This window comes from Pituophis catenifer, unplaced genomic scaffold (assembly GCF_029215685.1).
Source record: "Pituophis catenifer annectens isolate HBS135680 unplaced genomic scaffold, rPitCat1.0.hap2 SCAF_11, whole genome shotgun sequence".
NCBI classification, from domain to species: domain Eukaryota; kingdom Metazoa; phylum Chordata; class Lepidosauria; order Squamata; family Colubridae; genus Pituophis; species Pituophis catenifer.
The window spans coordinates 17,789,395-17,803,671 of record NW_027256891.1 but is presented as its reverse complement, the minus strand read 5'-3'; the positions used below and the strand labels follow the sequence as shown (position 1 = coordinate 17,803,671).

General features: G+C 43.9%; 1 protein-coding gene across 1 annotated transcript in view; it reads right to left on the bottom strand.

Moving 5' to 3' along the window:
* Nucleotides 1-10,778: 10,778 nt before the first annotated feature.
* TSPAN6 (tetraspanin 6) overlaps nt 10,779-14,277 on the bottom strand; it is a 62,217-nt gene continuing 58,718 nt past the window's right edge. The window contains exon 8 of the mRNA XM_070951864.1: nt 10,779-10,805. The gene's annotated coding sequence lies outside the window, so the exon portion shown is untranslated. The remainder of the gene's footprint in view (nt 10,806-14,277) is intronic.

The following is a 14,277-nucleotide window of genomic DNA, read 5'->3' as shown; positions in this document are numbered from 1 at the left end:
TAGTAAAAATTCTGAGTGGTCCCGCCCCCATCTATTCTCTGCCTTCCAAGTTCTAGCTGATTGGGAGGAAATGTGGATTTTGCAGTATCCTTCCCCTGGAGTGTGGTGGGAATGGAGATTTTACAGTATCCTTCCCCTGGAGTGGGGTGGAAATGGAGATTTTGCAGTATCTTTCCCCTGCCATGCCCACCAAGCCACACCCACCAAGCTATGCCACACCCACCAAGCTACACCCACAGAACCGATAGTAAAAAATTTTGAAACCCACCACTGCTGTGAACGTGAAATATTTATTTCTTCATCAGATTTGTGACCTGTTTGTTATTTCCACAGCTCAAGGCTAATCTATAGCAAACCTTCCTTCCACTTTCCTAGGTTGGCCTCGGAAATCCGGATGGCCCGAAGTCACTCTGAGAACTTCCGCAACTGAGGTGGATATAAATCTGAGTTTCCCTAGATCCTAGCACAATGTTTCTCAATCATAGCGACTTTAAGGTATGTGAACTTCAGTACTGGCTAGAGAATCCTGGGAGTTGAAGTCCACAAATCTTAAAGGTGTCAAGATTTTCAAAAAAAAAAAAACCACCATCACGTAATGAGCCTAACATCTTAACCATAGCACCACACCACATTCCGAAACAGAAAGATGACATCAAAGGAACACATCAGACGTTTAAGAGGTTTTGCCAGATTCCTAATACTCATTTATAGTATCAATTGCCTTTTGAGAAAAGAAAGCAGAAGATGGGGGGGAAAAAACCCCACCCACTTCCGGTTATTACCAGCCAAGCAAGTTGTTCATTGGTTCTCAGCGAAGGTCTCAGGATTAAGTTGTCTTCTAAGAAGGGTATGATCTATCCACCCTAAAAGGCTTATTTCCAACACAAACAAATTCAGCAATAGCTGTGGTGGCGCAGCGGTTAGAATGCAATATTGTAGGCTAATTCTGCTGACTGCCAGCGGTTCGATCCTGACCGGCTCAAGGTTGACTCAGCCTTCCCTCCTTCCAGGGTGGGTAAAATGAGGACCCAGATTGCTGGGGGCAATATGCTGACTTTGTAAACAGAGAGGGCTGTAAAGTTGGTGGCGCAGCAGACTAAAGTGCTGTTAACTAGCACCAGCTGCCTGCAATTACTGCAAGTTCGAATCTCACCAGGCTCAAGGTTGACTCAGCCTTCCATCCTTCCGAGGTAGGTAAAATGAGGACCCGGATTGTGGGGGCAAGAAGCTGACTTTGTATAAAAAAGAACACTGCTTTGGGGGGGGGGAAAGCCCTACTAAGCAGGTATATAAAAAGTATAAAGGCTATTGCATTGTAAGCCACCCTGAGTCTCCGGAGAAGGGCGGCATATAAATTGAACCAAGAAAGGAAGAAAGAAAGAAAGAAAGAAAGAAAGAAAGAAAGAAAGAAAGAAAGAAAGAAAGAAAGAAAGAAAGAAAGAAAGAAAGAAAGAAAGAAAGAAAGAACTATGAAGCAGTATATAAGTCTAAGCACAGTTGCTATTTTCCTTCCTTCCTTCCTTCCTTCCTTCCTTCCTTCCTTCCTTCCTTCCTTCCTTCCTTCCAGTTCGACTCCCACTGACTCAAGTTTGACTCAGCCTTCCATCCTTCAGAGATCGATTAAATGAGGATCCAGATTGTAGGGGGCAATATGCTGACTTTGTAAACTGCTTAAAGAGGGCTGTAAAATACACTATGAAGCAGTATATAAGTGCTATTCTATTTGTCTCATTCCTTGTTGTCATTTTCCTTCCCCATCATTTTTCCTTCCATTGCATGCCTTTTTTTAAAAAAAAAAAATCTATGCCTAAAAGCTTATTTCTGTGATTTTGTAAGCCATTCTGGAGAACCTCTGCAATTGACGACCAGATCTAAACACTCCAATCAGTCAATCAATCAAATAAAATAAATTCACCGAGCCCACAAAAGTCCCCTGGTATGCACACAAAGACTGCCCCCAGCCACTTACCTCGATGCTGAGTTTTTTATTTTTTTCCAAAGGAAGAAGAGATCAATCTGTCAAGTTCTACTTGACTTGGGCTAAATCCTGGCCTGCTGTGGGGTGGGAGGGTTGAGTTCCTTCGGTTGTACACCATTCTCCTCTCCTGAATAACAGATAGCTCTGACATTCCTCCCTGAAAGTCAGAAAAGAAAAGAAAAAGAGATCACAGCGATGCCAAAAAGATGGAGCACGCAGGCCATTTCATCTGGGAGACACCGCAGCGGTTATAAGAACCTGCTAGTTCCAGAGTGAATGCAACAGCCAATTTGGGCTGCTTTTAGGCAAAAAAAATGAATAAAAAGCAACATGGTAAACTCCTGTCATAATGCTTCTTGGAATCAGGAAAGCTAAATAAACCCTGAATTTTGGGGTGGGGGCAGGAGTGGGCTGCTGGGGGTTCGCAGGGGTTCGGGAGAACCTCTAGCTAAGATTCTGTGCAGTTCGGAGAACCCCCAAATCCCACTCCTGGCTGGCCCCGCCCACCCCAACCCTCCCCTCCCAGAAGTCCCCATGCGGCCCGTTTTGGATATGGGTAAACACAGAGGCTTGGGGAGGGCAAAAAACAGGCCTACCGGAAGTTCAGGAAGGCCGAAAACAGGCCTGTTTCTGGCCTCCAGAGGGCCTCCGGAGCCTGGGGAGGCTGTTTTTGCCCTCCTGGAGGCTCGAGGAAAGTCTCTGGAGCCTGGGGAGGGCAAAAATATCTGCCCCCCCCATCGTGGTGCAGGAGGCCAACCAGACGACACCCACCATGGCCATGCCCACCCAGCAACCGGGCAGAAAACCCCTTGCTAAATTATTTTGAAGCCCACCCTTCAATGGGGGCAGCAGGCTGAGATTGTAAGGGGCGTGGTAAAGGGTCAGGATTGCGAAAGAGGTGCCGAAAACATGGCTTCACTAAAAATGCCATTACATTTCAAGAGGATGTGGGTCAAAACCTGGCAACCAGCATTTGCAAACAATGGCATATTTCTCTAAATACTTGTAGCCCCTTAGTTTGATGATAGGTAGAGTCGTTCGGGTGGGGAAAGGATTAGACAAAGGCGCGACACCACTGGTTGTTTCGAGCTCCAAATTATCCCCACCTACTGTTATGTTCCAACGTTGTTCTCTCAACAACAGTCCGCCTGGAGCAGTAAGGATAGAAAACAGCTGCAGGTAACAATGTTTTGAAGAGAATCAGAAGAGGGGATGAGATGCAAGCGCTCCTTTCATCACACCGGTTCTCCGCTGTCAATCGCTCCTTTCTGAACTCTGTTTTTCCAAAAAACAGAGGCCAATTTTATAGAGCATGCCAGGTTCGTTGACAATGAAGTGGGATAGTTGAAGGCCTAGCCTGTTTCTCAGCCATTCTCTTAGGCTGCCACATTCAACTATAAATTCATTTAGTTGATATGGTATTTAGCTCATACCAGGGGCAGGTTCCAAAACCCATCGCTACCAGTTCACTGGTGGGTGCGTGAGATGCTTTTGTGCATGCGAAGAAGCTTCTGCACATGTGCAGAAGCATCCGGGCAGGTGGGCGCCGCTACCGGTTCGCCCGATCCGGGGCGAACCGGTAGCAACCCACCACTGGTTCATACCCCCCTCCATGTTACAGGAATGCAGCAACTGTATTTGGTCAACTGTATTTGGTTTTATGGCTTGGTGCTTCCACCAAGAATCTTGAAAAATTTCAAACACACATTGGCATTTTTTTTTTTAATTTTGATTTATATGCCGCCCTTCTCCGGAGATTCAGGGCGGCTTACAATGCGTTAAGCAATAGCCTTCATACTTTTGTATATTTATACAAAGTCAGTTTATTGCCCCCATAATCTGGGTCCTCATTTTACCTACCTTAGAAAGGATGGAAGGCTGAGTCAACCTTGAGCCTGGTGAGATTTGAACTTGCAGTAATTGCAGGCAGTAGATGTAAGTGGATGTTAATTAGTCTTCTGAGCCACCAGAGCTCCTAAGCTTAGTCTGAATTCTAACCACTTCTAAATCAGTAGCATTTTTTTTTCTTATTCTCCAGAATTTTGCTGACCTTTGACCCAATCAATATTATGGATTATAATTCTAACCAAAATGCTAGTCCTTGAACCAAAGGGTCCTTCCTTTCACCATACCATCCATTGCCACATTGCAAAGAATATGTTCACAGGATATATGAATGCTTAACTGAAACATGGTTTATATAATTGGCTCCGGTTAACACCACAGATCCATAAACTAACCACCTAAGCTGGGTTCTCGGAATCCAAAGAATAAAATTCAAATGTACACAGATAGTGGTGGCGCAGTAGTTAGAATGCAGTATTGCGCGCTAATTCTGCTGACTGCCGGCTGCCAGCAGTTCAGCAGTAGTTCGATTCTCACTGGCTGAAGGTTGACTCAGCCTTCCATCCTTCCGAAGTTGGGTAAAATGAGGACCCAGATTATTGGGGACAATATGCTGACTCTGTAAACTGGTTAGAGAGGGCTGTAAAGCACTGTGAAGTAGTATATAAGTCTAAGTGCTATGGTTATTTTCCTTCCTTCCTTCCTTCCTTCCTTCCTTCCTTCCTTCCTTCCTTCCCGTCCCTTCCCTTCCCTTCCCTTCCCTTCCCTATCCATCCATCTATCCATACCAGATCAAGGTTGACTCAGCCTTCCATCCTTCTGAGGTTGGTAAATTGAGGACCCAGATTATTGGGGGCAATATGCTGACTCTGTCAACCCTTAGAGAGGGCTGTAAAGCACTGTGAAGCGGTATGTAAGTCTATTGCTACCTTCCCTGCTTTCCTTCCTTCCTTCCTTCCTTCCTTCCTTCCTTCCTTCCTTCCTTCCTTCCTTCCTTCCTTCCTTCCCAGTGGTTAAAATGCAGCATTGGAGGCTAACTCTGCCCACTGCCAGCAGTTCGATTCCCACCAGCTCAAGGTTGACTCAGCCTTCCATCTTTCCAAGGTGGGTAAAATGAGGACCCAGATTGTTGGGGGCAATAGGCTGACTCTGTAAACTGCTTAGAGAGGGCTGTAAAGCACTGTGAAGCAGTATATAAATCTAAGTGCTTTTGCTTGATTTCTTTTTTTCCCAACTCACCTACTTCTCAGATTCAAAACCTATTTTAAAATATAGGTAGCGGAAGGCAGAATGTTTTCCCTTCAGACTTCAAAGTTGAGATTTCTGATCCTGATCGGAACCTTCTATTTTTTTGTTTTTTAATCCCTTCTTTCTATGATAGCTATGTTGCTCTTTGACTCAGCTTAGTTCAGAGGCAGCAGCTCTGAAGACTCCCGAAGATTAATTGTAGATGGAGAAATTTATCTTTCTTGCTTCTTGCTCACCAAGGAGCTATCATGAGCTCGCATCGAAACTCATCAATATGTGTACAAAACTCATCCAACTTCTCCGGGATTGGCATCCATAGCACTGCAGCAGCAATTGGACAGGAATCTGCTCCAAGCCCAAGATTAATTGTCTGTAAGGATTGGTTTTGGCTTCCCAGCAAGCATACAAACCACATTGCTGAAAGATGCCAGGCCAACAACTTCCTCTGAGGGTTCAGGTTAGCCTTGGTTCCTGGCGAAGTATGACTTCTAAGCCTGGTTGTGCATCCTGCCTCAACAGGTGTAGGCCTGGAGGAAGAAAATACTTGGCTCTTTGATCTGGTTCTTGGGAGGGAGGGGCTGGCAATCTGGCTCAGGGAGGTGGGTTGCCTGTTCCTCGAGGGCTTTGAGAAGTAATCATTCTACAAGTTGGGCTAAAAAATGTTGGTTGTCCAATAGAATGAGATAAATGATAAAAACTGTAAACTAACGATGTCAATGAGATGTAATCATTCTAGAATATTAGAATTAAAAGATCCTAGGAGAGAATTCTACAAACTACATCCTGCCTTGAGAAAGATCAGTGGAAACACAAAGAAGAAGGGAGTCAAGCTATTCTCCAAAGCACCTGAGGGCAGGACAAGAAGCAATGGGTGGAAACTAATCAAGGAGAGAAGCAACTTAGAACTAAGGAGAAATTTCTTGACAGTTAGAAAATTAATCAGTGGAACAACTTGCCTCCAGAAGTTGTGGATGCTCCAACACTGGAAGTTTTTAAGAAGATGTTGGATAACCATTTGTCTGAAGTGATGTAGGGTTTCCAGCCTAAGCAGGAGGTTGGACTAGAAGACCTCCAAGGTCCCTTCCAACCCTGTTATTCTTGTTAGTTGCAAAGTCGTGTCTGACCCATCGCGACCCCAGGACATGTTCCTCCAGACCTTCCTGTCCTCTACCATCCTCTGGAGTCCATTTAAGCTCACACCGACTTCTTCAGGAACTCCATCCAGCCACCTCGTTCTCTGCTGTCCCCTTCTTCTTTTGCCCTCAATCGTTCCCAGCATTAGGCTCTTCTCCAGTGAGTCCTTCCTTCTCATTAGGTGGCCAAAGTATTTGAGCTTCATCTTCAGGATTTGGCCTTCTGAAGAGCAGTCAGGTTGATCTCCTCTAGGGTTGACCGGTTTGATCGCCTTGCAGTCCAAGGGATTCACAGGAGTCTTCTCCAGCACCATAGTTCAAAGGCCTCAATTCTTTGGCGCTCAGCTTTCCTTATGGTCCAACTTTCACATCCATCCATTGCAACTGGGAAAACTATAGCCTTGACTATACACATTTTTGTTGGCAGGGTTCTATTCTATTCTATTCTAATCTATCCATCTGCCTCTATCCGTCTAAATATCTACCTACCTACCTACCTACCTACCTATCCATCCATCCATCCATCCATCCATCCATCCATCCCTCTCTCTCTCTCTCTCTCTCTCTCTCTCTCTCTCTCTCTCTCTCTTGTGTAACTGCTTGTATCCTTACGATTTATATTGATATTGTTTCCTGATTGCTTATTTGTACCCTTTGACTAACATTAAGTGTTGTACCGTATTATGATTCTTGATGAACGTATCTTTTCTTTTATGTACACTGAGAGCATATGCACCAAAGACAAATTCCTTGTGTGTCCAATCACACTTGGCCATTAAAGAATTCTCTTCTCTTCTCTTCTCTTCTCTTCTCTTCTCTTCTCTTCTCTTCTCTTCTCTTCTCTTCTCTTCTCTTCTCTTCTCTTCTCTCCAAAACTGCAGTCTGGAGAAGAGAGCACCAATTGCAATTAGAAATTTTATTCTTGGATTTTCTGGTCAAGTGATGCCGTTCAGGGCTGGTGCAAGAAATTTAAAATGGATGCCCTCCAAATACTTTAAACTACAATTCCTCCAAATGCCAACAAGCTTAACCCATGCCTATATCAACTTTTCTTTCTCATCAGTTGACTTTGTAATGCAAAAAAATAAAATTCTCTTAGAATTTTTTCTCCCCACTCCTAATGGTGTGAATGAAACTACATTAGCTTCCCTACTAGTGCAGATGAAATCAAGGTTAATGTTTTCTTTTGAACATTCTCCAGCAAATGACTTATCTGAGTGAGAGCTAATTCAGGCAAATGCATGTTTATGAACCTTAGTAATAGACCAGAAGTACCGTATATTCGGCTATAGACTGGCACAAAGCATTAAGATCTGAGTCTTCCTTTTGGACGTTGCTCTGAACAGCTGGACTCGCACATCAGCCAAGCAATGGCTTGCGAAAGAAACTACAGTTCATTGAGTTTGCACAACACATTAAGCCATAAATGATGGACTGTGATTTATTGTAGCTGGGTCCAAACAACAGGATATGCCTAAAGCAAATAAATCAGATTTTGGCTTAGTGCAAAGTGTGAACTCAACTGTCGTTCAGACATAGCAGTCTTGTTTAGAGCTCAAAAACTTCCATATATGAATTTTTAAGGCCCATTGTTTTTAACCATGTCTTCTTCATAAGGTTAGAACAGGGGTATGCAACCTTAAACATTCAAAGAGCCATTGGGACCCGTTTCCCACAGAAAACAAAACACTGGGAGACACAAAACCCTTCCCGTGCCTGACTATTTCTTGAGCGGCCACAAAACTAGCATATGTAGTTGAATGAAACGTTCTGTTTTCTTCTGAAACTTTTCTTTTCTTGGATTTATCCATGGTTGGCCTACCGGAGGTTGAAAAGCTCAATAAATGCCGGCGGGTGTCACACATTGGTGGTTGTGATGCATATTTTGAGTGACAGGGAGCCGCAGCAGAGGGGTGAAAGAGCCACATGTGGCTCCAGAACTCCATATCTAGCTGGTTCCTCGAGGGACACACTCCATGGATAGCTATGGGCCCTGGGCAGCCTGACTCATGAGGTTGTCCATTAATCAGGGCTGTGGCTTGATCAGGATGATGGGATGTGGGAGGTCTCACAGTACGGCTGAACTGATGGAGCTATTGGGGAAACTTCCATGCAGGACAGGAACAGGGACATAAAAAAACTTTAAGCCTTAGGTATGCAGTAGCAGCCAAAATTGTGGAAACCTTTTGGGAAAAATGTATTTTTGAAGTTTGATGGCTAATAACACCACTTTTTTTTTTTTTGAGTTTCAAGATAATCCTATTCCACTGCTGGAATGGCCTGGGAATAACCCAGACCTTCACCCAATTGAAAATCTATGGAGCCGACTAAAGAAACTTGTTAGTCAGAAGCGACCCAGCAATAAAACCCAGTTAATAGAAGCCATCCAATCTTGGTTTCGCATTATAATAACAGCTGCAGAACTAAAAGACTTGGTTCACTCCATGGGAAGACGTTGTAAGGCCATAATTCATGCTAAAGGTTACCCAACAAAGTATTAGCTGACATGGTGATAATTTGTGTATATCTCGTTTTTTCTATGGTGGTAATTTTTCTATATCCCGTTTTTTCTATGTGTTTCACTTTCCTTCTTTATACTGTAACTGCTATTCTAATAGCAAATCCTTCATAAAAGTTATTGCATAACATTCTTGATTAAATTCTCTTTCCATTGATATATAATTTTATAGTACTACACACACAAAAAAAAAGTGGTGTTATTAGCTAGTTTTAGAAAATACACTTTTCCGAAAAGGTTTCCAAAATTTTGGCCACTACTGTAGGTTTAGGCCCCCAGGCTGACAGGAATATTTGCGAGATGGTACTTCCCTGCTTTTTTTTTTTTTTTGCCCCCCTCATAAACAAGATCTTATTTTTGAATTATTTAGTACTGGGAACTATGACAAAGTTACTGAAGGTGGGATTCAAATGTCAAAACTATAAATGTCCTAGGAAGTGGTGCTGACAATTCTGCAGAAGTAAAAGCCAGAGGGGAGGGGAAAAATAGCAAACCCAAAGAATTCTCCTTTAAATGACTTTCATTGCTCTGCTCTCGTCTTGTGGGCTTGTTAACTTCCACCAGAAATCACTAACTCATCATATAATAGGTCAGGTTTTATTATGTCAGCCAAGGAGTTCTTTGAGTTGAAAGCCGAGATGCTCCTTGAGAAAAGGAGAAACGCAGGAAGCTCCAATTTGAAATTCTAAACATTGTTATTGTCTTGTTTTGGTCATGGGGGCTTATAGCAATAGCAATTGCAGTTAGACTTATATACTGCTTCACGGTGTTTTATAGCCCTCTCTAAGTGGTTTACAGAGTCAGCATCTTGCCCCCAACAATCTGGGTCCTTATTTTACTGACCTTGGAAGCAGGGGTGGGTTCTATTTACCTTTACTACTGGTTCACAACGGGGCTGTGCAGAGTATGGATCTCCAGTGGGATATCATTTCAGATCAACTCCAAAATTTCCCTCATTGTTGTTGTAGAAGAACAATGTGGTATAAATGTCATAAGAACCTAACAAAATTGCCAGCTGTAACTCTTAGGGAGCTTCAACCTCTTCGCCAAGTTGGCCAAGGTCCAGGAAGACTTCCCTGAAGAAGAAAGATAAAGCTGGATTCTCACCAAGACAAGATACATAGAATACATAGAATAACAGGGTGGGAAGGGACCTTGAAGGGCTTCTAGTCCAACCCCTGCTTAGGCAGGAAACCCTACACCACTTCAGACAAATGGTTATCCAACATCTTCTTAAAAACTTCCAGTGTTGGAGCAATCCCAACTTCTGGAGGCAAGTTGTTCCACTGATTCATTGTTCTCACTGTCAGGAAATTTCTCCTTAGTTCTAAGTTGCTTCTCTCCTTGATTAGTTTCCACCCATTGGTTGTTGTCCTGCCCTCAGGTGCTTTGGAGAATAGCTTGACTCCCTCTTCTTTGGGGCAGCCCCTGAGATATTGGAAGACTGCTATCATGTCTCCCCTTGTCCTTCTTTTCATTAAACTAGACATACAATGCAAAAGAGTCAATAAAGAAGGACAAATTCTATGACCCCAGTGAAAGCTTTTGTGGAACTTGTGGATTAAAATACGGATCGTTGTGGGAAGAATGTCTTGATTTTTCTGCCCATCTTTAATAAGTTTTCTTGGCAATGGGGCAGGAGAGGAACAAAGGGTGAAAGAATTTTTCAAAAAAGGCCAACAGCTCTGAAGGCAGCGAAGACAAGGAAGCAGACCGATGGCTTTATCTTCCTTCCTTCCTTCCTTCCTTCCTTCCTTCCTTCCTTCCTTCCTTCCTTCCTTCCGTCCGTCTTCTTTCTTTCTTTCTTTCTTTCTTTCTTTCTTTCTTTTTTCTTTCTTTCTTTCTTTCTTTCTTTCTTTCTTTCTTGGATTAGATGAGCCCAAAGTGAGTTCAAAGACCCTTGATGGAGCAGACAGCCTGATTGGGTTGGAGGAGAAAAATAAAGCTCTCAACAAAGAAGAAAACTCCTCTAGCATTTATGAGTGTTGCGAGATGCATATCGATGCCAAATGGGAGCTTATTCAGTGAAAGCTGGGCAACCATCTCAGCTTGAGTTCCTGGAGATCAAAGTCTGACTCTCATCCTGTCTGGGGAGAAATCGGGGAAGAGAAAGGGCACGTCAAAAAGAAGGGAATGGAAACAGACTTGCAAGCTCTCTTTTAACAGAAGCTAATGCTCAGTCTGTACAGGTGGCCTGTAACAAGTCTCATTTCCCCTGTCCGTCCTCACACTTTCCAAGATGTTTTGGGTGAGCATATGTTTATAAAAGAGGGACGTGGTGGCTCAGTGGCTAAGATGCTGAGCTTATCGATTGAAAGGTCGGCAGTTCAGCGGTTCGAATCCCTAGTGCCGCGTAACGGGGTGAGCTCCCATTACTTGTCCCAGCTTCTGCCAACCTAGCAGTTCGAAAGCACGTAAAAAAGGCAAGTAGAAAAATAGGGACCACCTTTGGTGGGAAGGTAACAGCGTTCTGTGCGCCTTTGGCGTTGAGTCATGCTGGCCACATGACCACGGAGACTTCTTCGGGCAGTGCTGGCTCTTTGGCTTTGAAACGGAGATGAGCACCGCCCCAGAGCTGGGAACGACTAGCACGCATGTGCCAGGGAACCTTTACTTCTATGTGTGTGAAATGCAAAGTATGTAAAATTATATCCCTCCTGGAACTCATGGGCTAGAATTGTGCCTGCTATCAAACTTCACAGGGCTTATAATCAAAGCCATTAAAAAGCGAAAGTTAGAATATTTTGGACATGGGATGCGACACCCAGAAAAATACAGCATCCTTCACTTATTCTGCCAGGGAAAGATTGAAGGCAAACGAGGTCCAGGCAGAAGAAGAACATCATGGCTTCAAAACCTAAGGGACTGGTTTGGACAAAACTCAGCAGCTCTTTTTCATACGGCTGTTGACAAAAATAGGATTGCCAACATGATCGCCAACATCCGATGACGGATATGGCACAAGAAGAAGAAGAATCAAACTTCACAGGGCTCTTAGTTGAGCTTACAAAAATGGAGTTGAGGTTCAAAGGCAGGAATGATGTATTTATTTATTTCGTGTCCAGGTCAAATCTGAAATTGCCAAAATGGGGGCCACCTTTTTGGCTTTTATCGTGTGGCCAGAAACAAATCACTTTCGGTACGTTCTACTGGTAGTAATTGACAGACCAACAAACGGGTCGGAGTCGGTATCTCGTCACATTCGCACAACGTATTGTTATCTGCCAGCAACTTCCCACTTGAGGATATTGGTTTTACAATTAAGCAATCCCACCCTCAACCTATTCAATGCCCTCCAAGTAGCTTAGGGGAGATCAGATCCCTCAGCCATGTTCCCTTCTGGGATTATTCCCTGATTGTCTTGACAGGTATGATTGACTTATTTCAGTTTTTGAACTTCAATCCTGTCTTTCTGACACGATCTCAACTTGGTTGTGACATTTGGTACAACTTGGCTCTGTAAGAAAATTAAGAAAAGACTGTGCTTTTCTGCACCACTAATATTTCTCATATTGGAACTGTCCGTGGTGCTGACTTAACCTAACATAACAAGAGCTGCAATTCCAGCAAGGTGTGTGTTATAGCTGAAATGAAGGACATGTCCCCCATCTCTTTGGGTTTCAAGGTTTGTCAGCTCTAGGCTGCATTGTCAATGACAATGGATTGTGAAAACGAGAGTTCAACTCTTTTGGAAAGCACAGGTTGTCTACTCCACAAGGTAGTCTTGCTGCATTGATTAAACATCAGCTCCTGCCATCATCCATTATTCACACTGGGATTAGCAATTTCCTGCCCATGGGTGCGGGGTTGTTGTTTTTTTAGATACCACTTGAGCTCTGTGCTTCACCTGATACAGTGAGAGAAAGAGAGGGAGAGAGAGACAGAGAGAGAGAGACAGAGAAAGACAGAGAGAGAGAGACAGAGAGACAGAGAGAGACAGAAAGAGACAGAGAGAGACAGAGAAGGGGGAGAGAGAGATGACAGAGAGAGACACAGAGACAGACAGAGAGAGAGAGAGACAGAGTGAGACAGAGAGAGACAGAGAGAGACAGAGAGGAGGGAGAGAGAGACAGAGAGAGAAAGAGAGGGGGGAAGAGAGAGAGAGACACAGAGGCAGAGAGAGACACAGAGACAGAGACACAAAGACAGAGAGACAGAGACAGACAGACAGAGAGAGAGAGAGAGAGAGAGAGAGAGAAAGAAAGAAACAAAGAGACAGAGAGAGACAGAGAGACAGAGAGAGACAGAGACAGAGACAGAGACAGAGACAGAGACAGAGACAGAGACAGAGACAGAGACAGAGACAGAGACAGACAGAAAGACCTATTCTCCAAAGGACCTAAAGACAGGACAAGAAGCAATGGAGAGAAATGAATGAAAGAGGGAACGAACCTAGAATTAAGGAGAAATTTTCTGACAGTGAGAACAATTAACCAATGGCATGGCTTGCCTCTAGAAGTTATGGGCACTCACTCCATCACTGGAAATTTTTAAAAAGAGTTTGGACATTTTTCTGGAATGGTATGGGATTTTCTGCTTGAGCAGGGAGTTGGACTAGATGACCTCCAAAGTCCCTTCCAACTCTGTTAAAAAAAAAAGTTGACCACACCCACCCAGTCACATTACCCCCACCACCAAGCCACGCCCACAGAACCAACTAGGCATGGCTTGGTGGTGGGGGTGATGGGGGTAATGTGATTGGGTGGGCATGGTCAACTTTTTTTTTTTAACTTTTCAAAGCATTTTTTCTAATGCTTTGAAAAGCCTCTGCCGATCAGGCAACTCAGCTGGGATCGTCAGAGACTTTTCAAAGCATTTTTTTTACCACCTCTTCGGCCAAGAGGTTGCAGAAAAAATGCTCTGAAAAGCCTCTGACGATCCCAGCTGAGCCGCGTGATCATCAGAGGCTTTTCTTTTTTTTACTTTTAAAAGCATTTTTTCATCGGAGGAGGTTGTAGAAAAAAATGCTTTTAAAAGTAAAAAAAAAAAAAAAAGCCTCTGATGATCGTGCGGCTCAGCTGGGGATGGTGAGGGTTGAGGTGCAGGGATTTTTGCTACTGGTTCTCCGAACTACCCGCCACCATCGCTACCGGATCGGGCGATCCGGTCCGAACCAAGAACATTTCACCCCTGTGTGCAACCATTATTAAATATGCCCGAATTTTGATCCTGTGACTGTGGGGAATGCTGCAACGGTCATGTGAGGCTATAAGTCAATTTTCAGTGCCTTTATAGCTTTGAATGGCCACTAAGTGAATGGCTGTAAGTCGAGGACTCTCTGGATAGAGATAAAACAGGGGAAAGTGGCATGCTGAGAAGCAAAGCTTCCATCCTTAGCATCCCCTTTGTTTTCAAGACTTCCTAGGGACCTCATAGGCATTCTTAGAAAAAAAAAAAAATTGGTAGACACTGCAGTCCAGTGCATTGTTTTGAAAGGTCCTCATTAGCCCAGGAAAAAAGAGCAGCAAACTATGCTGGATGCTGGGAAAAGGCTCTGCAAGGGGAAATCTCATTCCTTCCCCCCTTCAATAGGCCTCCTCGCCATGTAACCAGGA